We start from the raw sequence: 16,912 nt of genomic DNA, 5'->3' as shown, positions 1-16,912 counted from the left end.
TGTATGGAGCCTGGACCTGTGGCCCTGCAAGTCCTGGGCCTCCTTCATCTGGGTTCCTTTTCTACCCCCCCCCCCTTATGATCACAGCCACTCACATCCTCGTCCCCATTTCACATGTTCATTGTCCAAGCTAAAGCGCCTCCCAGTTCATGTAGGTCTTCCTGGTCTCTGCTCCTCTTTTCTCCAGTTACCAGTTAAGGAAGGCATGTGCTATAAACACTGGCAGATCTCCCCCAAACAACCTTGTGAGGAACAGTCCTGTGTTTTATTTAGTATTTGAAAATCTCAGATTCAGAGATTAATTTACCCAAGAACAACATCTATGAAGTTGAGTGAAAATCAAGTGTAGATTGATTGAAGTCTAAGCACCACCAGAAGAATGTGGCCCTGGTCTTTGTCAGTGCAGGCTGCTATAACAAGTGTCATAATATACATTTATTTCTCACATTTCCAGAGACTGGCAGATACATACTTCCTATGCTGGGAAGGACAGGAGGCTCTCTGGGACTTTTTGATAAAGGCACTAACTCATTCATGAGGGCTCTACCCTCATGACCTGTTCACCTTCCAAAGGCCCCACCTCTAAATCACCATCACCTGGGCATCAGCATTTCGATGTGTGAATTTGGGAGGACACAGAATTCAGTCCCCGGTAGTGGTCCACTTCTGACAGGCTACAGACCTCTGAAGGAGGTGGATGGGAGCATTCTTCCCCAACACAGCGCCTGTGTTAGTCCTACCCCAGGTGCTGTTCCAAGCTCTGTTACTGAAACAATTTCCAGAAACAAATACCCAGAGACTCCCTCCTTGACTTCCTACTGTGACAGTGCAGGGCAGGCACAGGCGCTTTCTCGGCTCCAGTTAGCTTCACCCCACTCACTCACTGTTTTCCTCTACCCAGGGGAGCAGAGAGTTCCCAGTCCCAGCTCAGAACAGCGTGCACAGTCTTCCTATTCAGCAGTATAAGTGAATGTATTTTTGGAAAGTATTCATCTAATCACCTGTCCACCTATGTTATTCAGCTATGTATCTACTTACTACTCATGTGTACTGAAAATAATCATCTCATACACTGCTTTATTCAAATCACATTTAGATTTTTGCATTTAATTTCGGATTGATTTTAAGAGATACAAAGAACAATGACCAGGATGTTTATAGAGTTTCAGAAAATTCCTCATTTGATGCCTGGCCTGAGATATTTGAAGGACTGTTTAATACAAAAGGAATTAAACAATTTATATGCTTTCAAAACTTATGAATTAGAGGCATATTTCAGACAGAAGTGAACCTCTGCCTTTCAAGCTGATCAGCAAATCTAGCCTTTCTGACTCGGCGGTGACGGCAGAGTCACCATGTGTCAGGGATGGTGAGATGTGTCTTGATGACTGAGAGTTGACCTTCCTGACATTCCTAAGTATAATCTGTTCTAAATCTTAAAAAACAGCTTGTTCTCTGGATTGTAGGATAGGATTTGTCCTAAGTAGACCATGAGATTCACAATAAATCCAATCCAACTGAGATGATTTCTGGAATCATGGAGGGAGGAGCTCCACAGACCCTCTTTCCTAATAAAGCAACTCTATCAGGTAAAACCACTTTTGAAAAATCTCCAGATGGCTCCTGACTTACAATGGTTCAGTTCACAGATTTTTCAGCCTTATGATACATGTTCAGTAGAAACTGTGCTTCAGATTCTGAATTTTGCCCTCTTCCTGGTCAGCAGCATGCAGTCTGAGCTTCTCTTGCAGTGCTGAACAGTGGAAGCCATGACAGCTCTCAGCCATCCCCTTGATCCCCAGGGTAAACCGCCAGTACTCTAGAGTGCACTGTGTGGCTACGCTGGGGTATTTGGTAGTGTAGGGGTATGAAACGCATTTTCAACGTATGATGGGTTTATCAAGACATATTCCACTGTAATAGAGGAACGTCTGTCTTTAAAGTCTCTGGAACACACTGCTATGGTTTGGATCTCAGCGTCCTCCCAAAGCTCCCTTTAGGAATATTTAGAGGTAAAATGATTGTGAGAGCTGCATCCTAATCAGTCTATCCTAGTTGAAAGGCCTGACTGGGTGGTAACTATAGATGGTGGGGGGGGGGCATGACTGTGGGAAATGAGTCTTTGGGAGAGTGTCCTGGAAGAGTGCGTCCTCCCTGTGTGCCCCTCCACCCCTGTAGCCCCCTTGCTCAGTGCTATGGAGTAGTCCAACCATGAGCAAAATGAACTTTTCCTCCTCCACGTGACTCTTGTCGGATCTTTTGGTCACAGTGACACAAAGATGACTAAAACATGTGCTGGAGGCACACTACACATGAAGAAACACTGATTCAGTATTATTTTTAGGTCTGTGGATGATTTACCAGTCGCTAAGAGGACAGGGAAAGTCTCGGGTATTTGAGGCACAGTCTTTGTTCAGTGTGATGCAGTTCCACCTGGACACCTGATCACAGGCTCCCTCTTCCCAGCTCCCGGCTGTGGCTACAGTGTGGTTTGGGGATAGACATTCGACCAGCATTTCTCATCTTCTCCCAAGTCCATGGAGAAGCTTGACTCCTAGCAAAAGTATTTGAGAGGCTGGGGATTCCTTCTCCACCCAGCACCCACTCCTAGGTGGAGCCTTGCCCCAAGCACAAGAGCTGAGACCCTATCCAGCAGCCTGCACTGCAGCTCCCAGTCCTGGCAGGTTCCATGCCAGGAAGAGCAAGCCAAGGGTACTACTGTCCCTCCCAGTCATCTGCCTGCGTCACTCGGAGAAGCTCTGAGAGAAGTTCTGGAGAAGTGGCAGAGGCAAGCTGTCAGCAGAGTACTCCGGAGCTCTGCTCAGGGAATCTGACATTATTTGGAACAGAACAAGGCCCAACAGTCAATCTCCCGTGGTTCTTCTTAGTGTTTTTTGGAGGTTCTAGCCAGGGCAACCGAGCAAGAATGTGAAATAAAAGATATTCACATTGGGAAGGAAGAATCTTACAGTATTTCTGTTCACAGACGGCATGAGCCTGTGCGGGAAACCCTGGAGAGTCCAGTAAAAACTAGAAAAACTGCCCTGACTACATCATGGGATACAAGAGGACTCACAAAGATCAGTCGTATTTCTTTTCCCTCCAATACAAATGAGATCAACAAAACAGTGCCGTCTGCAACAGTATGGAAAACTCAAGTGTGAGGCTGCCCACCATGACCCCAAAACCTGGAGGCCGAGGCAAGAAAAGCAAAAGTTCAGAGCCAACCTTGGCCACATGGTGAGACTTCTCAAGACAGAAGACAGAAAATGACAAGAACTGGGGATGTAGCTCAGTGGTAAAGCACTCCTGGCTTCAATCCCCAGCACCAAAAAGCAAACAAACAAACAAAAAAACCCCACACTTCCCCACACGTTGTTTAGGAGTTCCCTTTCCACACTCTCACACTCTCACCAGCAACTGCTATTTTGGTTTTTTTATTTAATTTTATTTATTTATTTGTTTGATAATAGACATTCTGACTGGGATGGGATGATATCATGTAATTTTAATTTTATTTCCCTGATAATTAGTGGTGGTGAGCATTATTTTGTACACTTTTTGGCCATTTTGTCTTTTTTTCTGAGAAGCATCTATTTTCAGATCATTTACTCATTTTTTAATCAGACTTCTTAATTGTTTGAGCTCCTTATTTATTCTGAGTATTAATCCTTTGTCAGATGAGTCATTTATAAACGTTCTCCCATTTTGTATATTGCCTTTCAGCTCTGTTTGCTTTGCTGTGTAAACGCTTATTATTGATAATGTTCCTATCTGAGTAGTTTTGTTTTTGTTGCCTATATTTTGGGGCTCTTGTTCAAAAAATTGTTGCTTATCCCACTGTCTTAAAGTGTTTCTCCTACAAAACATATTTGACAGAAATCGAAGAAAATTTAAATGAAAAGAAAGTATCCTGTATTCATGGACCAGGAGACTTAATGTTACTAGGATAACAATATTCTCTAAGTTTATTTAAAGATCAAAAACATTTCCTGGCTGGGCACAGTGGCTCACGCCTGTAATCCCAGCAGCTCAGGAGGCTGAGATAGGAGAATTGTGAGTTCAAAGTTAGCCTCAGCAACTGCAAGGCACTAAGCAACTCAGTGAGACCCTGTCTATAAATAGGGCTGGGGATGTGGCTCAGTGGTTGAGTACCCCTGAGTTTAAACCCCAGTACAAAAAAAAAAAAAAAAAAAAAAACCCAGTTCCTATCAAAATTTCATTTGCCATTGTTGCATAAATTGGCAAGCTGACCCTGAAATTCATATGGAAATTTCAGGGACCCAGCACAGCAAAAATATTTGGATATTTCACACAAAAAAAAAGATATACAAAGCTAGGCATGATGGTACACTCCTATAATCGTACTAAGAGGCCGAGGCAGGAAGATTGAAGTTCAAGGCCAGTCTGGGCAACTTAGGAAGATCCTGTCTTAAAATAAAAGCGACTGGGGATGTAGCACAGTGGTAGAGCACCCTGGGTTCAATTACCAGTGGGGTGGAGGAGGATACACACATCATTAGCTATCAAGGAAATGCAGGTGAAAATCATGAGATGCCACTTCACATCATAATAAATGGATGGAAGATATGGAGAAGTTGGACTATTTATACATTTCTGGTGGCAATATAAAATAGTACAGCTGTTTTGGAAAAGTCTGGCAGTTCTTCAAAGGTTGAACATGAAGTCATCATGTGAGCCAGCAATTCCACTCCCATGGTCTACCCAAGGGAAAGAAAAATGTCCACACAAAAGCCTGGACGCAGTGTTCACGGCAGTGGGAACAATTCAAATGTCCTTCCCTGATGAATAGGTAGGAGGGGTAGCTCCGCACAATGTCATTTGACAATGGAAGGGATGGAATATTTATAAGCACAACACCTGTATGAACCTGGAAAACATCGTGCTGAGTAACAGAAGCAGGCCATGAGAAGCTATACGTCGTTGTATGATACCCTTTGCATGAAATGTCCAGAATGGAGGAGTCCACCAATAGAAAGCAGATCAGAGACGACTAGGGATTGAAGCTTGGGAGGAAAAGGGATGTGATTGCTAATAGGCATGAGGTTTCTTCTGGGGGTCATGAAAATGTAAAATTAGTTGCAGTGGTGGTTGCACAACTGTGAATACCCCCACACTGTGCGTCATATACTTTAAAAGGGTGAATCTGGGCTGGGGCCGGGGCTCAGTGGTACAGCACTTGCCTAGCACATGCAAGGCCCTGGGTTTGATCCGCGCACCACATATAAATAAATAAATATTAATTAAGGTATTGTGTCCAACTATAACTAAAAAATAAATTTTAAAAAAGTTGATATGTCAAGAGCTTTTGTAATGTTTTGAACAACTAATAAAAAAAAAAAAGTTGAATCCTAGCTGGGTGTGGTGGTACATGCCTGTAATCCCAGTGGCTGGGGGGCCATGGGCTAAGACAGGAGGATGGCAAATTGAAGGCCAGCCTCAGCATCTTGGCAAAGCCCTGGGCAACTTAGTGAGACCCTGTCTCAAAATATAAAATAAAAAGGGCTGGGTTGTGGCTCAGTGGTAGAGCACTCTTGGGTTCAATACCTAGTACTCAAAAATTTTAAAAATTTTTGTGTGCATCTTATCTCTATAAAGAATGGAAAGACATTACCGACGTTTTAAAAAGCATTCAGCCTTGTTCAAATGTGAAAGGTGAGTGCATTGTGCAAACTTGTGGATTTTCAATCTTGAAGTTGCCTTTGGGGACACCAAGTCCTCTTGGTGCTCCTCCAGGAGACTCAGGACTTCCCCCAGCTTCTCTGCTTGGCCATTGCAGCCAGTTTCTTTTAGTCCTTAGTCTTTCATTAACTCCTGGAACTGTTACTATCATTTCAATGGGGTTGAAAGTTTTGAAATCTAGAATCCTCCTCACTGTAAAACTAAACTATAGGATTGAACTCAGGGGCACTCAACCCCTGAGCCACAATCCCAGCGCAATTTTGTATTTTATTAGCCACAGGGTCTCACAAGTTGCGTAGTTTCTCACCTTGCTTAGCTCCTCCCCCTTGCTGAGGCTGGCTTTTTTTTTTTTAATTTTTTATTTTTTTTATTGGTTGTTCACAACATTACAAAGCTCTTGACATATCATATTTCATACATTAGATTGAAGTGGGTTATGAACTCCCAATTTTACCCCAAATGCAGATTGCAGAATCACGTCGGTTACACATCCACAATTTTACATAATGCCCAATTAGTAATTGTTGTATTCTGCTACCTTTCCTATCCCCTACTATCCCCCCTCCCCTCCCCTCCCATCTTCTCTCTCTACCCATCTACTGTAATTCATTTCTCTCCTTGTTTATTTTCCCATTCCCCTCACAACCTCTTATATGTAATTTTGGCTGAGGCTGGCTTTGAACTCTAGATCTTCCTGTCTCCTCCTCCCCTCCAGAACTGCTGGGATTACGGGCGTGCGCCATCTTGCCATCAATAAACCATGGTTTTAAGGAAGATTTTACACTCCTTAGAATGACAAGAGTTCAGATTAGGACAGACAAATCAAGCAGAGCAAAGAAGAGCCCTCTATTTCACCGTGACCTAGACTGCCAGCGCTCCTGAAACACAGCACTTCTTACAGAGCCTCAGTAAAAATAGTATGTGAAAGTCTAGGGGTGCCGCAGTCTGGCTGGACAAACTAAGGGGGGGGCACAAGCAACTTGTCAAGATTCATACAGCGGGAGCCGCTTTATTACGGGACAGGAGAGGTATATATACTTAACTAATTACACACAGCTTATCTTAATTAACATAAACTAGATACAGCAGTCAACCAATAAGGAATCCTCATATCATGATTTACACACAGCTTAACTTAATTGACATAATCTAGACACAGCAGTCAGTCATTAAGGAATCTCTATCATCTTAATGGCTCGATGGCTTAACTTCTCAAATCACTTCTCTTGGCAAAGTGCCAGGCGCCATCTTGACTTATCTGTGGCTCTCAACATAGGGGCACCACCACCCTGGTTCTGGGTTTGCGTTTTATTAGAGTTCTTCCCTGTTAACTGCATGAAAGTTAAGCATATAATCACGTATACTGAGTTTGAGTGGTATTCTAGTTGCTAGAATGGACTCAAGTTATTAAATAGGAAATGTGCCCTTCAGTTTTGAGGTAGCAAAATCTCTCATACCTGATATCTTTGTCAAAGCCTCTTCACACCCAGACTTCTAGTTCTTAAAATTTGGTTAATAGATTACAGGAAATTTTCATAGTTAGAAACAAATGAGAAGAAAAATTAGAGGGAAGATATCAAAAGCATCTGACTGAGGAGAAAAATGAAAGTATGTAAAGAATAAGTTGGGCACAGGTACACACCTGTAATCACAGCAACTCAGGAGGCAGGAGAATTGTACATTCAAAGCCAACCCCAGCAACTTAACAAGGCCCTAAGCAATTAAGCAAGCTCCTGTCTCAAAATAAAACATAAAAAGGGTCTGGGTAAAATTATATGAGTTTTGTTTAAATAAAAGACAACATGCAAAAAAAAAAAAAAAAGGTTGGGGAGTCAGGCGCAGTGGCACACACCTGTAATCCCAGCAGCTCGGGAGGCTGAGGCAGGAGGATTGCAAGTTCAAAGCCAGCCTCAGCAACTTCTAGGCACAAAGCAACTCAGTGAGACCCCGTCTCTAAATAAAATACAAAATAGGGCTGGGGATGTGGCTCAGTGGTTGAGTGCCCCTGGGTTCTACCCGCCCCCAAAGAAAAAGAAGAAAGAAAAGAAACAAAAAAAAAGAATGAGCATTGAATTTGAAATTGAGGGAATCAGGTTCTAGGACCAGTTCTGCTATTAATGAATTGATTTATATGTGACTTTAAGCAAATCACTTCCTTTCCCTTCTTCCTAACTTATTGGCCAAAGAAATAAAAAGTAATATGTCTTCCTTTGAATCAATAGCCAAATTATGAGTTTTGAACAAAAAACAATGAGGTTTGTCTTCCTTGTAGTTTGTAAAAACCAGTTTCCTTTATCATTGGACTATTTTATGAAAACTCTGGAAAAAAAAATACTACCTAAAATAAAGCAAATTTGAAAGTTAATGATGAATTCTGTTCTCTTGGTGGCTTCCTGAGCTCAGTCACCGAAATTCATCTGTCACCTTCAGTGGGACTCAGTCCAGTGTGCCAACGGGGGAGAATGGAAGCGACTCCCAGGAATCTTCTAAACAAAAAGTGCTCTGGGGAGGACTGCCTCCTCCATCAACCAGTTCACACCAGGGGAAGGAAGGAAGCTTCTCTGCATCTGGCCACACTGGGGGACTCTGAGGAAGAGTTCACACCAAGGATCCGGGGACTGCCACCATGGGTAAGGGAGAGCCCACTAAGCCCCAAAGGGCAAAATGCCTTTGTACCGACCTGACAGGAAGAGCACAAGAAGAAACAACCAGGCTCTACCGTCAACTTCACTGAACTCTCCAAGAAATGCTTGGAGAGATGGAAGACCATGTCTGCCAAGGAAAATCGAAGTTTGAAGATATGGGGAAAAAAAGTAACAAAGCTCAATGTTACAGGGAGATGAAGAATTAGGTTCCCCTCAAAGGTGATAAGAAAAGGAAGAAAAAAGATCCCAATGCTCCTAAGAGACCACCATCTGCCTTCTTTCAATTTTGCTGTGAGCATCACCCAAAGACCGATGAACACCCAGGCTTGTCCACCGGGGATACTGCAAACAAACTGGGTGAAATGTGGTCTGAGCACTCAGCCAGGGATACACAGGCATGTGAACAAAAAGCGGATAAGCTAAAGGAGCGGCATGAAAAGCGTATTGTGCATACCCCGCTAAGGGCGCAGTGAAGCAGGAGGAAGGGCCCTGGTAGGGCAGCAGGCTCCAAGAGGAGGGAGGAGGGAGGAGGAGGAGGAGGAGTAAATGGCTGGCCTGTAATGACATGTGTGGTGCGTGTGTGCGTGGGCAGGCAACTGTTGTGCTAAGAATGTGAATTCAAGTGCAGCTCAACATTAGCTATAGTAGAAAAACTGTACAGATTTTTGTATTGCTGATAAGGTTCTTTGTAGAGAAAATACTTTTTTTAAAAAATGCAGATTGTAGGGGGTGGGGTTGTGGCTCAGTGGTAGCACACTTGCCTGGTGTGTGTGAGGCACTGGGTTTGATGCACAGCACTGCATATAAATAAAGGTTAATGAAATAAAGGTTAATCAAAAACTAAAAGAAATTTTGAAAATGCAGATTGTAGCTTTTTGAAGGGCTACTACATACAGTTAGATTTTAAAGCTTCTGATGTTGAATGTTCTTAAATTTCTGATAGTTTCTTTAATTTCTTGTATATGATAGCATAGCAAACTGGTAGGAATTAGTATCATAGTAAATTTAGGGGTTTTTAGAATGTTGCATTTTGTGATTTTTTTAAAAAAGAATTGTAATGAAATTATGTATATTAAAAAAAAAAAAGTGCTGGGCTGGGGATGTAGCTCGGTTGGTAGAGTGCTTCCTCACATGCACGGGGCCCTGGGTTCAACCCCCAGCACCACACACACACACACAAAAAGTACTGTGGTAGCCAGTAACCTGAGAGGCACATGGCCTAGCCAACTCCAGGTCTTCTGTGCCACTTCTGCAGCACATCTTCTACAAGAAAGCCCTCCAAAGATTTTTAAGGGTTCCTCTGTAATGTGCACTTGGCATTTGAAATTACAGTAAGTCTAAACTGAACAGCAGCATAGTATTAGTTTGGGGAAATATGAATCAGAACATTTTAATAGAAATGCAGTTTTTCAATTACTCTTATACACACAGCAACTTAAATGAGTTACTAATGCCAGACTTTCTTGAATGATGGGTCATTTATAACGCACCTGATTTGGAGTACATGGTTTTCAGCTAGTTTTCATAGACTCGTAAAACAAGTGTGTTATTTCTGGAGAAACAAATTCACAGTTTGAATTCATGAAATCTTTATATAGAGATCTATATAGTCCATTTTCACTCCTGAACATTGGTAAAGAACTTTTTAGGTGGCCTGTGTCTGGCTTGTGGAATGAATGTAAAGTAGGCTCACAGGTTCATTTTCTCAAATACAATCCTCACATTGGTACAACAGACTTGGCTTTCTAAGTAGGTTAAAACTCAGAAGTGTTGCTGGGCTCAGGGGTGCTTTCCTGTAATTCCAGTGACTCAGGAGGCTGAGGAAGGAGGATTAAAAGTTCAAAGCCAGGGGCTGGGGTGGTGGCTCAGTGGGAGAGTGCTTGCCTGGCATGCATGAGGCACTGGGTTCCATCCCCAGCACCACATAAAAACAAACTAATGTATCCACCTAAAACCAAAGATACATAAATAAATAAATATATATATAAAAAAAGTTCAAAGCCAGCCTCAGCAACTTAGTGAAGCCCTCTGTAACTTAGTGAGATCCTGTCCCAAAAAAGGAAAAATTGGAAAGGGCTGGGGATGTGGCTGAGTAGTTAAGTGCCTCTGAGTTCAATTCCTGGTACCAAAAATAATTTTTTTTTAACTCAAAAATGTGGGGTGGGTGGATAGGGGGATAGTTTTAATAAAAACTTCAATGGAATTAGAAATTTTGGTGGGAGTTAGAAATCCTCATTTTTTATTCTCCTAAGCAGTTTAAATAGTCACTCTGTAATTCTGTTTTTGAGCTTGCATAGAGTAGGATTCTCTGAGGGTGAGAACCACCTTACTCTCACCCTGTGTTCTCAGAAACTAGCCTAGAGTTGATGAGATAATTACTATGAAAACCCTCCTTTGCGGTGACTGGTCACAGATTACGGACAGGGACTAAGTGTTTTCAGCTGCCACTGAGCCCCGCATCCCGCTGCCCAGCACCAGTGGCCACCTACTGCAGAGCTGGCCGAGGCCCCGGCTGCAGGAAGCCTGTCCAGCTCCCGGCTCCCAGCCCTCTGCATCTCGGAGAAACCACTGCCATTCAGGGCAGAAACGGGCTTCTTGAGGTTTAGACCAAAGGAAGGGGGAAGAATAGTCTCTGTGGGTGTCCAAGGGGCGGCAGGACGGGTGGGCTGGAGCAGCCACCCGGTGCCCCTTCTCCCTTCTCTGCACCCTCACCAGAAGGCCGTCTGCCCGCGGGCCTGGCCCTAGTGGATTCCCATTTCTATCAGCTGGGGACTTAGATGCTGGCTGGCAATTAGTCCTCATCAGGCAGCAGGAGTTTCCTAAGGGGACTGCCAGCTAGCCTAATTGCTGGCAGCTGTGGGGACGCCCAGCTGCCAGGGACAGGATGTTAACCCCCGGTGGCCCAGGATCCACAGACTTTTTTTTTTAAGCGAGGGTCTTGAAACTTGTGCACAGGCTGACCTTAAATTTGTGATCCTCCTCTCTCGGCCTCCCCAGTGGCTGGGATTTCAAGCTTGTGCCACTGTGCTTGCCACAGACTCTTGACCTGGCAGGTTCCTCCTCATGTGTGGTATGAGTTGGGATAGACAACTTTTTTTATTTTGGAAGATTGCAGAGAGATCTGGTTTACTTTGTTTTCAAAGGTACTTTGTGATAAAGTGAAGTTGCCTAACTCCTCTATAGTGGGGAATACTTCTTGGGCAGAAAAAAAAAAAAGGAGGCGAGATTGAAAAGATAAAAAAGTTGTATTATGGAAATCCTCAAAAATTCATAGAAGAAAGGCTGGGATGTAGCTCAGTTGGTAGAGTGCTTGCCTCGCATGCACAAGGCCCTGGGTTCAAACCCCAGCACCACAAAAAAAAAAAAAAAAAAAAACTCACAGCAGTAGTAGAAGAGCATCGGGGCCCCTATACTCCATCACCTAACTCTCTATCCTTATTGACTTGCTCCTCCCATCTTCACTTTTCTTTTTTTGAATAGTTCATTTTATTTTATTATTTATTTACTTAAGTTTTTTTCCACATTCTTGTTCCTTTTTATGGAGCCTTTTAAAGTAAAATCCAAGATATATCATTTCATGTATAAATGCTTTCATGTGTAATTCTAATATAATTAAATATTTAAAAAAAAAATATATATATATATATAGAACACAACAGCTGGGCATGGTGGCATACACCTATAATCCCAGCAGCTTGGGAGGCTAAGGCAGGAGGGTCACAAATTCAAAGCTATCCTCAGCAATTTAGTGAGGCCCTCAACAACTTTGTGAAACCTTGTCTCAAAATAAAAATTAAAAAGGGATAGGGATGTGGCCCAGTGGTTAAGCACCACTGAGTCCAATCCCTTGAAGAAAACACACACACACACACACACACACACACACACACACACACACACACACACACACCACCTTTCCTTCACTCAACAAAAAAAGCAATAATTCCTTAATATCACATGTGCACATTTCCACAGTGCCTCAAAAGTATCATTCTGTTGTTTGAATCTAGATCTAATCAAGGTTTTACTGGTTTTTTAAATGTATTTTTTAGTTGTGGTTGGACACAATACCTTTATTTTACTTACTTTTATGAAGTGCTGAGGATCGAACCCAGCGCCTCACATGTTCTAGGTGAGCACTCTAACCCTGAGCCACATCCCCTGCCCCTCGGTCTCACTGGTTTTAGCTGTAACTAGATGACAAGGTAGTCATTTGATGCACTGAATTTTAGTTCTAAACTTGGTAGATTATGTCCTCACAGTCTTCTCTACTCACATTCTCTTCTAACTGGTAATGTTTTAGCCTGTTTTTGTTATTGTAATAAAATACTTGAGGCCAGCTGGGTAACTTATAAAGTAAACAGGTTGTTTAGCTCACAGTTTTGGAGGCTGAAAGTCCACACAGCACAGCACCAGCTCTGGCAAGAATCCCCTGGCGTCAGCTCATGGCAGATGGCATCAAGGTGGAAGCACAGACAAAAGGGAGAGATCTCATGGCCAGACAGGAAGCCAGAGTGGGGGCAGGGGCAGGCTGGCTCTTTTTATAACACACCTCTAATAAGAACTAACCAGGGGGCCTGGGGTTGTGGCTCAGTGGTAGAGTGCCCGACCCACATGTGTGAGGCACTGGGTTCGATCCTCAGCACAGCATAAAAATAAATAAAATAAAGGTATTTTTAAAATAAAAAGAGCTAACTAGCCTCACATGAGAATTACTGAATACCTTTCAATGACCTAGGGACCACATATAAATAAGATCAAAGGAGGCAAAACCCCTAGGTAGAGGGGAGTACTACGGAAGGATAATGAGTTCCTGTCGTTTATTTTTTTCTTTTTCACTGGTTCATTAGAGTTGTACACAATAGTGGCATTTGATGCGACACATTAATACATGCACACAATATAACAATGTAATGTGGCCAGTCTACCTTCCCAGCCCGTCCTCCTCCCCTTCCTCTCCTCTCCCTGGCCCCGTCCTTTACTGCTCTCCCTTAGCTTCTCGTGCAGTCACCCCACCTTTCTTTTCCTTTCTCTCTCTAGCTTCCACACCTGAGAGAAAACATACGACCCTTGGCCTTCTCACCTTGACTTATTTCACTTAACATGATGGTCTTAAGTTCCATCCATTTTCTGGCAAATGGCATAATTTTATTTTTCCTTATGGCTGAATAAACTCCATTGTGTATATATATCATATTTTCTTTATCCATTAACCCATTGATGGACGCCCAAGCTAGTTCCATAGTTTGGCTAGTGTGAACTGAGCTGCTATAAACAGGGGTATGCATGTATCACTGTAGGAAAATGACTTTAGTCCTTCAGATTAGATTATAAGGGATTGGGCTGGGGATGTGGCTCAAGTGGTAGCGCACTCGTCTGGCATGTGTGCGGCCTGGGTTCGATCCTCAGCACCACATACCAACAAAGATGTTGTGTCCGCCGAGAACTGAAAAATAAATGTTAAAAATTCTCTCTCTCACTCTCTCTCTCCTCTCTCACTCTCTTTAAAAAAAAAAAAAAGATTATAAGGGATTATAGCTGGGTCATGTGATAGTTCCATGCTTAGTTTGTTGAGAGACCTCCATACTGATTTCTATAGTGGTTGTACTAACTTAAAACCTCACCAACAGAGTAGAAGTGTTCCTTTTTCTCCACATTCTGTCTTCTCCAGCACTTATTATTGTTTATTTTCTTTTTTAAAAAATATTTTTTAGTTGTAGATGGACCTGATACCTTTATTTTATTTATTTACTTATTTATTTATTTTTATGTAGTGCTGAGGATTGAACCTTGTGCCTCACGTGTGCTAGGCAAGCTTTCTACCACTGAGTCATAACTTCATCCCTGTTTTTAGTCTTAATGACTGCCATTCTGACTGGTGCAGGATGAAATCTCAGTGTGGTTTTGATTTGCATTTTCCCTATTGCTAGGGATGTTGAACATTTTTTTTAATATATTTGTTAGCCATTTGTATTTCTTCTTTTTTGAAGTACTGTTTAATTTGTTTGCCCATTTATTAATTGGATTATTTATCAGGGGTTTTCGGTATTAATTTTTTTTTAGTTCTGCTGGTATGTTAATGTGTACCTGTAATCCCAGAGACTTGGGAGGCTGAGGCAGAAGGATCGAAAGTTTAAAACCAGCCTCAGTAACGTAGAGAGACCCCTGCCCCACATAAAATATAAAAATAGCTGGGGATGTGGCTTAGTGATTAAGCATCCCTGGGTTCAATTGCTGCTATCAAAAAATATATTTTTTCAGTTCTTTATATATTCTACACATCAATCCTCTGTCAGAAGAGTAACTTCTGTGGGTTCTCACATACTTATTTGTTTTCTTTGCTGTGTAGAAGCTTTTTAATTTGATGATATCCTATTAACTCAGCATTATTTCCTGAGCTTTAGAAGTTCTATTGAGAAAGTTGTTGTCTGTATATATATATATATATATATGTGTGTGTGTGTGTGTGTGTGTGTGGAGTTTTGACCCTATGTTTTCTCTTAGAAGTTGCATAGTTTATAGTCGAATTCCTGGGTCTTTGGTCCATTTTGAGTTGATTTCTGTGCAGAGTCAGAGATAAGGGTCTAGTCTCATTCTTCTACTATGGATCAGTTTTCCCCAGCAACTTTGTAAAAATGCCTGTTTTTTTCACCAGTTTATGTTTTTGGCACTTTTGTCAAGGAAAAGATGTGTGGGTTTTTATCTGTGTCTTCTGTATTATTGGTATGTGTCTGTTTTGACGTAGTATAATTTGAAATCATGTATTGTGATGTCTCTAGCCATGGTTTTTTTTTTTTTTTTTTTTTGACTTAAAATTGCTTTGACAGGGGCTGGGATTGAGCGCTCGCCCAGTATGTTGTGAGGCCCTGGGTTCGATCCTCAGCACCAAATAAAAATAAATAAATAAAGGTATTGTGTCCAACTACAACTAAAAAATAAATATTTTTTAAAAAAATATTGTTTTGACTATTCTGAGTCTTTTATTTTTCCAAATGGTATTTTTAGGACTTTTTTTCTAGTTTTGGGAAGAATGTCATTGGTATTTTGACGGGGATTCCATTGAATCCTTCTATTGCTTTTGGCAGTATGGTTACTTTATCAATGCTAATTCTGCCTATGCATGAGCATAGGAGGCCTTTCCATCATCTTGTCTCTTCAGTTTCCTTTTAGTGTTCTATAGTTTGTATTGTAGAGGTCTTTAACCTCCTTGAATAGATTTATTTCTAGGGTTTTTATTGTTGTTGTTGTTGTTTACTTTTTTTGTTTTTGAGGCTATTATGAATGGGATTGTTTGCCTGATTTCTTTCTCAGCAGATCCTTTGCTGGTATATAGGAAAGCTATTGATTTTCGTATGTTGACTTTGTAACCTGCTACTTTGCTGAATCTGTTTATTAGCTCTAGCAATATTTTGGTGGAGTTTTTGGGTCTTCTAAATATAGGATTATATCATCTGCAAACAGTAATGACTTGACTTCTTCCTTTCCTATTTCTGTTCCTTTTATTTCCTTCTCTTACCTAACTGCTCTCAAGAATTTCTAGCATTGGGGACTGGGGATGTGGCTCAAGCGGTAGCGCGCTCACCTGGCATGGGTGCGGCCCGGGTTCGATCCTCAGCACCACATACCAACAAAAGATGTTGTGTCTGCCGAGAACTAAAAAATAAATATTAAAAAATTCTCTCTCTCTCTCTCCTCTCTCACTCTCTCTTTTAAAAAAAAAAGATAAAAAAGAAATGAGCTTTATGGCTCAGGTTGTGGCTCAGTGGTAGAGAGCTTGCCTAGTATGTGTGAGGCACTGGGTTCCATTCTCAGCACCACATATAAAAAAAATAATAAAGGTCCATTGGCAACAACAACAAAAAATATTTTTTAAAAAAAGAATTTCTAGCACTATATTAAGTAAGAATAGTGAGAGTGATCATCCTTGTCTGATCCCAGATTTTAAAGGAAATGCTTTCAGTTTTTCCCCATTCAATGAAGTTGACTTTGGGTTTTTCATAAATAGCCTATATGATGTTGAGGTAGGTTTCTTTTATCCCTAGTTTCTTTTTTAAATATGATTTTTAAAATGTAATGGGTACTGAATTTTGTCAAAGATTTTCTCTGCATCTATTGAGATACAATGTGATTTTTGTCCTTAATTCTAATTATGTGATGAATTACATTTATTGATTTGCATATGCTGAACCATCCTCGAATCTCTAGGATAAAACCAACTTGATTGTGATGTACATTCTTCTTTGTATGTTGTTGAGCTCAATCTGCTAATATTTTATTAAGTATCTTTTGCATTTAATAAGTATTTAATTATTTCCTTCCTTCTACTGGTTTTAGAATTGGTTTATTTTTTCTGAGGGCCTTGAAATGCATCATTATGTTGTTTATTTGATATCTTTCTGGTTTTCTTATGTAGGCACTCATAGCCATAATCTTTCAACTTAGAACAGCCTTCATAGTATTCCCATAGGTTCTAGTATTTGTAGCACTATAGTCATTTGAGCCTAAGAACTTTTTAATTTCTCCCTTGATTTCTTCCATCACCCATTCATCATCCAAAAAGTATA

The 16,912-nt window shown here is 41.4% G+C and overlaps 1 protein-coding gene and 1 non-coding gene across 7 annotated transcripts in view; both read left to right on the top strand.

Annotated features, from left to right (window-relative positions):
- Positions 1-16,912, top strand: part of LOC110598274 (DNA repair protein XRCC2) — a 110,610-nt gene that overhangs the window by 48,965 nt on the left and 44,733 nt on the right. The window lies entirely within an intron of this gene.
- Trnaa-cgc (transfer RNA alanine (anticodon CGC)) lies at positions 11,632-11,704 on the top strand. The gene has a single exon. It is a non-coding gene; the product is annotated as a tRNA-Ala (tRNA).

This window comes from Ictidomys tridecemlineatus, chromosome 2, assembly GCF_052094955.1.
Source record: "Ictidomys tridecemlineatus isolate mIctTri1 chromosome 2, mIctTri1.hap1, whole genome shotgun sequence".
Lineage (NCBI taxonomy): Eukaryota > Metazoa > Chordata > Mammalia > Rodentia > Sciuridae > Ictidomys > Ictidomys tridecemlineatus.
This window is presented reverse-complemented; position numbering and strand designations above follow the sequence as displayed.